Source organism: Saccostrea echinata, unplaced genomic scaffold, assembly GCF_033153115.1.
Source record: "Saccostrea echinata isolate AGI-Se365-2 ecotype Australia unplaced genomic scaffold, CSIRO_AGI_Sech_v1 ptg000054l, whole genome shotgun sequence".
NCBI lineage: Eukaryota > Metazoa > Mollusca > Bivalvia > Ostreida > Ostreidae > Saccostrea > Saccostrea echinata.
In genome coordinates, this window is record NW_026889803.1 from 49,466,573 (window position 1) to 49,476,514 (window position 9,942).

Sequence of the window (9,942 nt, forward strand, 5' to 3'; positions counted from 1 at the left end):
GTTCAAAATTTAATAAGTGCACAAAATACATGTCAAGAAGAGTCAGAGAGACTTTTGCATCCACCTGGATTTTTTTTTAGCTCACCTGAGCCTAAAGCTCAAAGTGAGCTTTTCTGATCACCAGTGTCCATCCATCTGTCTAGCTGTCCATCTGTCTGTCTGTTTTCACATTTTTGACTTCATCTCGAGAACTACTGGGCCAATTTTAACCAAAGTTGGCACAAAGCATTATTAGGAAAAGGGGGTTCTAAATTGTTCCAATAAAGGGCCAAACCCACTTTCAAGGGGATATTACAAAGCAAAAGAATAGGATGAGGTCGTTAAAAAATCTCCTTCTCAAGAACCACTGGGCCAGAAAGTAAGAAACTTATGTGGAAGCTTCCTGAGGAAGCATAGATTCTAAATTTTTCAACGCATAACCCTGGGGGTTAGGGCAGGACCACAATAGGGCATCAAAATTTTACATTAAAGTATATATTAAGAAAAATCTTTTAAAATCTCAGGGATAGACATTAACTTTCAGATTCCCTTCGGGCAAGTGAACTCAAACTTTGACTCGTCCGAATGCAAAACTTGGTTGCCCAAATTTTAGAAAGAAGAAAATACCAGTAAGTTAATCCATTATTTGTAAACAAAGTGTGACATATTACTTTCTATTTGGCAAGTAAACTGCCAGAAAAAAATGTTGATGTGCCGGTGATGCTACATTTGTATATAGATGTATATCACTTTCCTTTCATTAACCATCCTGTAAACTCAAATTGCCATGCAGCAATAATTCCTTTAAAGTGAAATTAACGTTTTTATAAATTATTTTCTGTACGATCTTAATTTTGTTGATTTTGATTTTTTTTCCCTTGGAAAAAACTGAAGCCACACTAAAGGTAAACGAAACACATATCCTGACCAGGATATTTAGTGCGCTAAGAATAAAGGGTGTACTTTATATTATTTGAATGAACGAATAAACTTTTCTATAACAACTAATTTCATAAGAAGAATGTAAAAAGAGTTTTCTGATGGAAAGCGTATTTTAAGTTGCCAGCTACCAAGAAGGAAAATGGAACAATGAACCCAATTTCTGAATAAAAGTTACGATTGAGAAATGCTACCAAGGGATTCCAAATTCAGAACCTGGCAGAAATCAGTGTTCAATTTTATTGTTTTGTTTATAAACTAATGTAAAATTAAAAAAGTTTTTATCAGAAATATTCATTTGCCCAATCGGACAAGTACATCGGCAGTTTCAGTTGCCCAAACTGAGAATTTACTTGCCCTGGGCAACCAGACAACCGTTAATGTCGATCCCAGAATCTTCTTCTCAAGAACCAATGGGCTAAAAAAGATGAAACTTAAGTGAAAGTTTTCAGACATAATGTAGCTTGTAAATTGTTCAATTCATGGACCCCAGGGTAAGGGTGGGGCCACCAAAAGGATCAAATTTTTACATAGAAATATATAGGAAAAATCTTCTTATCAAGAACCAATGAAACAGAAAAGATGAAACTTATTGTAAATATATTTTTTCCACGGAATTAAAATTTCTGTTTGATCCATGGGTAGAAAATTACGTGGATGTCTTCAATTGCTACTACGTGCATTAAATGTACTCGAAGTACGCTGGGACAAATTTCCATGGAAAAATTGTCACCGCGTACAAGCTGTTCAACTCCTAGTCCCAGGGGTTAGGGTTGGGCCATAAAATTGGATAAAATTTTCACATGGAACTACCATAGATTTTATTTTTAAACATCGCCTAACGAAACACAACCCTTAATTTGCAAAGACTCCCATATTTTTAGCTCACCTGAGCCGAAGGCTATTAGAGTTGGCTAAAATCAGGATCAAATTTTATATAATGCATGTGTACCAGGAAAAGAATTTATTTTCTTCTCCATATAACTTTAAGGCCACTCCACGCTCCACTTCACTTCTTAAGCTTCATATGTATGACTTTTCCTACTAACTTAACGGCTCAGCGTTTATGGACCACCACACTAGCTGCAATAATGTAGCCCTCTCCGTTTTTTTTTTTTGGGGGGGGGGGGGGGGAAATATCAGATTAAAAAAAATCAGAGAGGGCTACATTATTGCAGCTACACCACCTCCCTCCTTTCCCGCATGATATTTGGTATGTCTCTTGAAATTGATGACTTACAGAGTTTTGTGATAATTGACCCATTTTTATGAAAGTTATGATCCTTAGACTTTGAAAATCTTCAATAATTCACTGCTTTCAGGACTTGTTATGCCCTCGCCCTGAAATGATGGGGGGGCATCTAGTGTTTCCCCTTTCCATCTATCATTCCATCACTCATCAATAAGTCATTGTTAGTTTTCCCTACTTTTTGCTAAGTTTGCAGATAATGAGCTGAGTTTTGGTGTGTCTCTTGATATTGATGACTTACAAATCGAGTTCAAATCAAATGAGACTTTGAAAATTTCTAATGATTCACTGTTTTCCAATTTATTTTTTTTATTTGCTTCAAGATATTGAGCTGATTTTTGGTGTGTCTCTTGATACAGATCATATTCAAGTTTCATGCTGATGGACCCATTTTTACGAAAGTTAAAAATTTCTAATAATTCACTGCTTCACAGTCTTTTTTTGCTATGCTTGTAGATATTGAGTTGATTTATGGTATGTCTCAATATTATTAACTTACAGATCAACTTAAAGTTTTGTACAGATTGATTCATTTTTAAGGGCTTATAGTGTTACACCTTTCTGTCCATCACTGCATCATTGTCATTCTGTCATAGTTTTCGGGACCTTTTTTTGCTATGCATGTAGATAATGAGTTGATTTCTGGTATGACTCTTGATATTGAAAACTAACAGATCAAATATGAGTTTTTATTGATTGACTCATTTTTACCAAAAGATATGGCCCTCAGAATTTGAAAATGTCTAATCATTCACTGTTTTTGGTCTTTTTTATTGTTTTGCTTGGAAGTGATCACCATTTTATGCAGCTTAAGTATGTTGTGGTAAAAACAATTGATTCCAGAAAACAAAGGCAGCAATATATTTTATTTTTCTGGCATTTCCACCCATTCTTGGACTTTCACATATTTAGAAATTGCATGTCAATGGGGGCATTCATGTCACCCTGACACATCAAGTTTTTGTCTCCTGCTTTTGCTTAAAGCAGGAACCCTGTTGATTTGAGGTCAAAGGCCAAGATCAGAAGTTCATTTATTGTATAAAATGGTTTCCAGATATCTCTTTGAGGTTTTTGCAATGAAATTTTGTATCTTTGCCCCTTATGTCTTAAAAATTCCTTATCACTTTTGAGGTCAAAAGCCAAGGTCAAAAATTCATACATTGCATAAAGTAGTTTCCAGATGATAACTTTAGTTCTCTTTGAGATTTTGCTGTGACATTTTTATGCCCCACCATGAATATGGCCGGGGCATATAGTGTTTGTCATGTCCGTCTTCTGTCCTTCTGTCTTTCCGTCTGTCCTTCCGTCACACTTTGCGTTTAGCTCTGTTCAAAGCTCAGTTTTTAAGAAACTATCCAAGATATTTTTATCAAACTTCATATGCAGACCTGCCTACCCTTCCGCTTTTGGCGTAATTCTTCCGTTTTTTAGCTCACCTCAATGAAGTTGGGGGAGCTTATGTAATACCCTTGGCGTCGGCGTCCCAGGTTAAGGTTTTTGGAGCAGTTTTCTTTTCAAGTACTTCTATGGCCTATATTAGTCAGAGATGCATGGAGGATGCTTCTAGTGTGTTTTATTGTACCAGTCAAGGTTTCAGATGCTGCAATTTCAGCTAAAGAATGACCAGGTTAATGTTTTTGGAGCAGGTTAAAGTTTTTGGAGCAGGTCTCATTTCCAAGTAACTATAAGCCCTATATTGACCGAACTTGCATGGATGATACATCTAAGGATGCACACTACTGAACTTGCTTCGGATGCTGGATCTGACCTACATTTTCCAGATGAGTGACTAGGTTAAAGTTTTTGGAGTAGATTTCATTTCCAAGTAACTATAAGCCCTATATTGACCAAACTTGCATGGATGATACATCTAAGGATGCACACTACTGGACTTGCTTCGGATGCTGGATCTGACCTACGTTTTCCGGATGAGTGACCAGGTTAAAGATTTTGGAGTAGATCTCATTTCCAAGTAACTATAAGCCCTATATTGACCAAACTTGCATGGATGATACATCTAAGGATTCACACTACTGGACTTGCTTCGGATGCTGAATCTGACCTATATTTTATGGATGAGTGACCAGGTTAAAGTTTTTAGAGCAGATGTCATTTCCAAGTATCTATAAACCCTATATTGACCAAACTTGCATGGATGATACATCTAAGGATGCACACTACTGGACTTGCTTCGGATGCTGGATCTGACCTACGTTTTCCGGATGAGTGACCAGGTTAAAGATTTTGGAGTAGATCTCATTTCCAAGTAACTATAAGCCCTATATTGACCAAACTTGCATGGATGATACATCTAAGGATGCACACTACTGGACTTGCTTCGGATGCTGGATATGACCTACATTTTCGGGATGAGTGACTAGATTAAAGTTTTTGGAGCAGATGTCATTTCCAAGTATCTATAAACCCTATATTGACCAAATTTGCATGGATGATACATCTAAGGATGTACACTACTGGACTTGCTTCGGATGCTGGATCTGAGCTATATTTTACGGTTGAGTAACCAGGTTGAAGTTTTTGGAGCAGATCTCATTTCCAAGTAACTGCAAGCCCTATATTGACTAACCTTGCAAGGATGATACATCTAAGGATGCACACTACTGGATTTGCTTCGGATGCTGGATCTGACCTATATTTTCCGGATGAGTGACCAGGTTAAAGTTTTTGGAGCAGATGTCATTTCCAAGTAACTATATACCCTATATTGACCAAACTTGCAAGGATGATACATCTAAGGATGCACACTACTGGACTTGCTTCGGATGCTGGATCTGAGTTACATTTTCCGGATGAGTGACCAGGTTAAGGTTTTTGGAGCAGATCTCATTTCCAAGTAACTATAAGGCCTATCTGAACCAAACTTGCATGGATGATGCATCAAGGGACGAACAATCTCAAAACTTGCTTCGGATGCTGGATTTGACTTACATTTTCTGGATGAGTGACTAGTTTTAAGTTTTCAGATAAGTCTATTCCCAAGTAACTGCAAGCCCTTTCAGACCAAAATTGCATAAATGTTGGATCTAGGGATGCACACTCCTAGATTATTAGTTTAGTGTGGGACTTTACCTTACTTAAAGACAACATTCGTTGAGGTGAGCTCTGTAATCTCTGATTACCTATGTTTTACCACGAAATTACGCTGTTATGCCATGAAATTTAATTTTACGCTTTTAAATATTTTTCCTAGACAACTTAACGAAATGCTTACTTGGGAGTTAAAGTAAAGGCTTTCCTAACTAAAAACAAGAAGAAGGTAATTAAGGAAGCTCTGAACACTGCACACTAAAGAGTTCTATTTGTAGGATAGTTTTATTGAGTTAGAGTGATCTGCCCTTAGAACAAAAATAGTATAAATGGGAATCTACAGTAAATGACACAATTTCTTATGAATTAAAGTATTCTTAATGTTATGTTAGACCAAGATTAAGTAATTGAATACATTAATTCCATTAATTTTCCAAATGCAAGTAAACAACAGTGATTTCTGTTCACAAATATTTCATTGTCTTTGAACATTTTTTCTGCAGAAATAAGGCAGGTACCCTATGTTGAAAATGAACTAGATACACTGAATATGTGCATTTTTATATGATATATTTTTCTCAAAGTCCAAAAAGCAGTTCTCTTTAGTGTTTAGAGCTTCCTTAATACAAATTAATAGAGGGTTCGGGTTTTCACGATATGATTATTTCCAATAAAAAAATCATACGTAGTATACCTTGTAGTTATACCTTTTAAAGAGGTGGCATGCCAAAAATAAGAAAAAAAACTTTGAAATGATATGTGCAATAAGTAAAGTCAGTTTAATTTTCAATTCCGTTTATTCTTACATTGCTTAGAACAACACAGAGACAAGTAAATGTAAGGAAAACGAAATAGCACAATTATGTAGAATTTGTATTAACATGCAAAGAAACTTTGAATTGTGTGATTTGCTTTAAATTTTCCAAAAGTTCATTAGGCATGTAAGTTAAACAAGTTTGATATGACTGCATTTTGGATACCAGTTTTACAACACATGGACTTTTTGTCAATAAATGATTTGAAAATGGAACATTCATGGTTGCTTTATTCAATGATGTACAATTACAGGTTTATTTAGACAAGAGTATCATTGCAAAACAACAAACTAGGGAAACATAAATGAAAAGGGTAGGCAGGTCTGCATATGCTGATAGATATTGATGAGAGCTATGCAACTGCATCAACATTTTTTTACCTTGACCTTTCCTTTGACCTTGACCTCACTTTTCTTAAATTAGTGTTTAGCTCAGTTTTAAAAATACCATTCAAGGTGGGTTAATCAAACTTCATATGTTAATACATACTGATGTAAGCTATTCAACTGCATCAACATTTTTTGACCTTGACCTTTCATTTGACCTTGACCTCATTTTTCTTAAATTAGTGTTTAGCTCAGTTTTAAAGATACCATTCAAGATAGTGTAATCAAACTTCATATGCTAATACATACTGATGTAAGCTATTCAACTGCATCAACATTTTTTGACCTTGACCATTCCTTTGACCCTGACCTCACTTTTCTTAATTAGTGTTTAGCTCAGTTTTAATGACATCATTCAAGATATTTGTATCAAACTTCATATGCTGATACATGTGGATGAGAGCTTTTCAACTGCATCAATATTTTTTGACCTTGACCTTTCCTTTGACCTTGACCTCACTTTTCTTAAATTAGTGTTTAGCTCAGTTTTAAAGATACCATTCAATACAGTGTTATCAAACTTCATATGATAAAACATACTGATGAGAGCTTTTCAACTGCATCAACATTTTTTGACCTTGATCATTCCTTTGACCTTGACTTCACTTTTCTTAATTTAGTGTCAAGCTTCATATGTTGATACATACTGATGTAAGCTATTCAACTGCATCAATATTTTTTGACCTTGACCTTTCCTTTGACCTTGACCTCACTTTTCTCAATTTGTGTTTAACTCAGTTTTTAAAGAAAACATTCATGATATTTTTATCAAACTTTATATGCTAATACATACTGATGTAACCTTTTCAGCTGCATCAACATTTTTTGACCTTGACCTTAACTTCATTTATTTTAAAAAAGTGTTTAGCTCGGTTTTAAATAAACCATTCAAAATATTTTTATCAAACTTAAATATGCTTAAATATACTGATACAAATTTGTGAAAAGTACTCAACTGCATCAAAAACATTTGACCTTGAACTTTCCTGTGACCTTGACCTCACTTTTCTTAGATTAGCATTTTGCTTAATTTTAAAGAAACCATTAAGATATATTTATGTAAGTTTATGCACTTATACATAATTTGGGGAGAATTTATCATCAATATCCAACTTTTTAGATTTCAATTTCAAGATATTCTCATCAAATTTCATACACTAAAACAAATTTCCATGTTGCATCACTAATATACCCTCGGCGGGGCATTCATGTCCTATGGACATATTTCTAGTTATTTTTATTCCCTATGACTTTTCAAAAACAACAAATATTAAATTTTAATATTGCATTAAGTTGTTTCCAGATGATAAGTTCTCTGAGCATTTGCAATTAAACTTAGGTGATGACTCTCTAGCTAAAGAGAGACTCCTTTTAAATGGTGAAAGGTCATTCCTTCTTTTCTTTACCACATGCATTCCTTTTAGATATTCCACTCAATTAATTTGTTCTTAAAGGGGGGGGGGGGATAAATTCTCTGAATTGATTTGTTTCATGTTACCTAGTGATTTATTGAAACACTTTTAAAGTGTTGTGAATGTGCATATTTACTTAATTGAATTAAAACACATCAGAAAAACAAAACATAGACAAAAATTACTGGAAGGGGGATAATTTATATAAAACAATCTTTCCAGGGATTGACATTAATGGTTGTCTGATTGCCCAGGGCAAGTAAATTCTCAGTTCGGGCAAGTTTAACTGCTGATGTACTTGTCCGATTGGGCAAGTGAATATTTCAGATATGTTTTTAGCTCACCTGAGCTGAAAGCTCAAGTGAGCTTTTCTGATCACATTTTGTCCGGCGTCCGTCTGTCTGTCTGTCTGTCTGTCCGTCTGTCTGTCCGTCTGTCTGTAAACTTTTCACATTTTCGACTTCTTCTCAAGAACCACTGGGCCAATTTCAACCAAACTTGCCACAAAGTATCCTTGGGTAAAGGGGATTCAAGTTTGTTCAAATGAAGGGCCATGCCCTCTTCCAAGGGGAGATAATTAGGAATTAGTGAAAAAATAATGGCATCATTTAAAAATCTTCTTCTCAAGAGCCATAGGGCCAGGAAAGATGAAACTCATGTGGAAGCATCCTTAGGTAGTGTAGATTCAAGTTTGTTCAAATCATGAGCCCCGGGGGTAGGGCGGGGCCACAATGGAGGATCAAAGTTTTACATAGAAATATATAGGAAAAATCTTTAAAAATCTTCTTCTCAAGAACAGCAAAGCCATGATGAGTCATATTTATATGGAAGCATCCTCAAGTAGTGTAGATTCAAGTTTGTTCAAACCATGACCCCCGGGGGTAGGGCGGGGCCACAAGTGAGGATCAAAGTTTTACATAGAAATATATAGGAAAAATCTTTAAAAATCTTCTTCTCAAGAACAGCAAAGCCATGATGAGTCATATTTATATGGAAGCATCCTCAGGTAGTGCAGATTCAAGTTTGTTCAAACCATGACCCCCGGGGGTAGGGCGGGGCCACAATGGAGGATCAAAGTTTTACATAGAAATATATAGGAAAAATCTTTAAAAATCTTCTTCTCAAGAACAGCAAAGCCACGATGAGTCATATTTATATGGAAGCATCCTCAGGTAGTGCAGATTCAAGTTTGTTCAAACCATGACCCCCGGGGGTAGGGCGGGGCCACAAGTGAGGATCAAAGTTTTACATAGAAATATATAGGAAAAATCTTTAAAAATCTTCTTCTCAAGAACAGCAAAGCCATGATGAGTCATATTTATATGGAAGCATCCTCAGGTAGTGCAGATTCAAGTTTGTTCAAACCATGACCCCCGGGGGTAGGGCGGGGCCACAATGGAGGATCAAAGTTTTACATAGAAATATATAGGAAAAATCTTGTTCTCAAGAGCAGCAAAGCCATGATGAGTCATATTTATATGGAAGCATCCTCAGGTAGTGCAGATTCAAGTTTGTTCAAACCATGATCCCCGGGGGTGGGGCAGGGCCACAAGTGTGGATCAAAGTTTTACATTGAAATATAAAGGAAAATATCTTCTTCTGAAGAACTGCAAACCATGATTAGTCATTTTGATATGGAAACATCCTCAGGTAGTGTAGATTCAATTTTGTTCAAATGGTGACCCCCAGGGGTAGGGTGGGGCCCAATCGGGGATGGAAAGTTTACATAAGAACATATAGAAAAAATATTTCTTCTCAAGAACAGAAAAGTTATGTTTAGTCATATTGATATGGAAGCATCTTCAGGTAGTGTAGATTCAAGTTTGTTCAAATGATGACCCCTGGGATAGGGAGGAGCCACAATGGGGGATCAAATTTTTACAAAGGAATATATGGGAAAATTTTTTAAAAATCTTCTCAAGTACGACAAAGCCATTTGTTATATTGACATGGAAGCATCATCAGGTAGTTTAAAATTCAAGCCAATGTGCTCAGGTGAGCGATGTGGCCCATGGGCCTCTTGTTTTAAATCTTACAATTAATTGAACATTTGATTTCTACCAGGAATATGACATTGTTTTTGCATTCGGAAATTCCTCTGTAGGGTTTCTAGA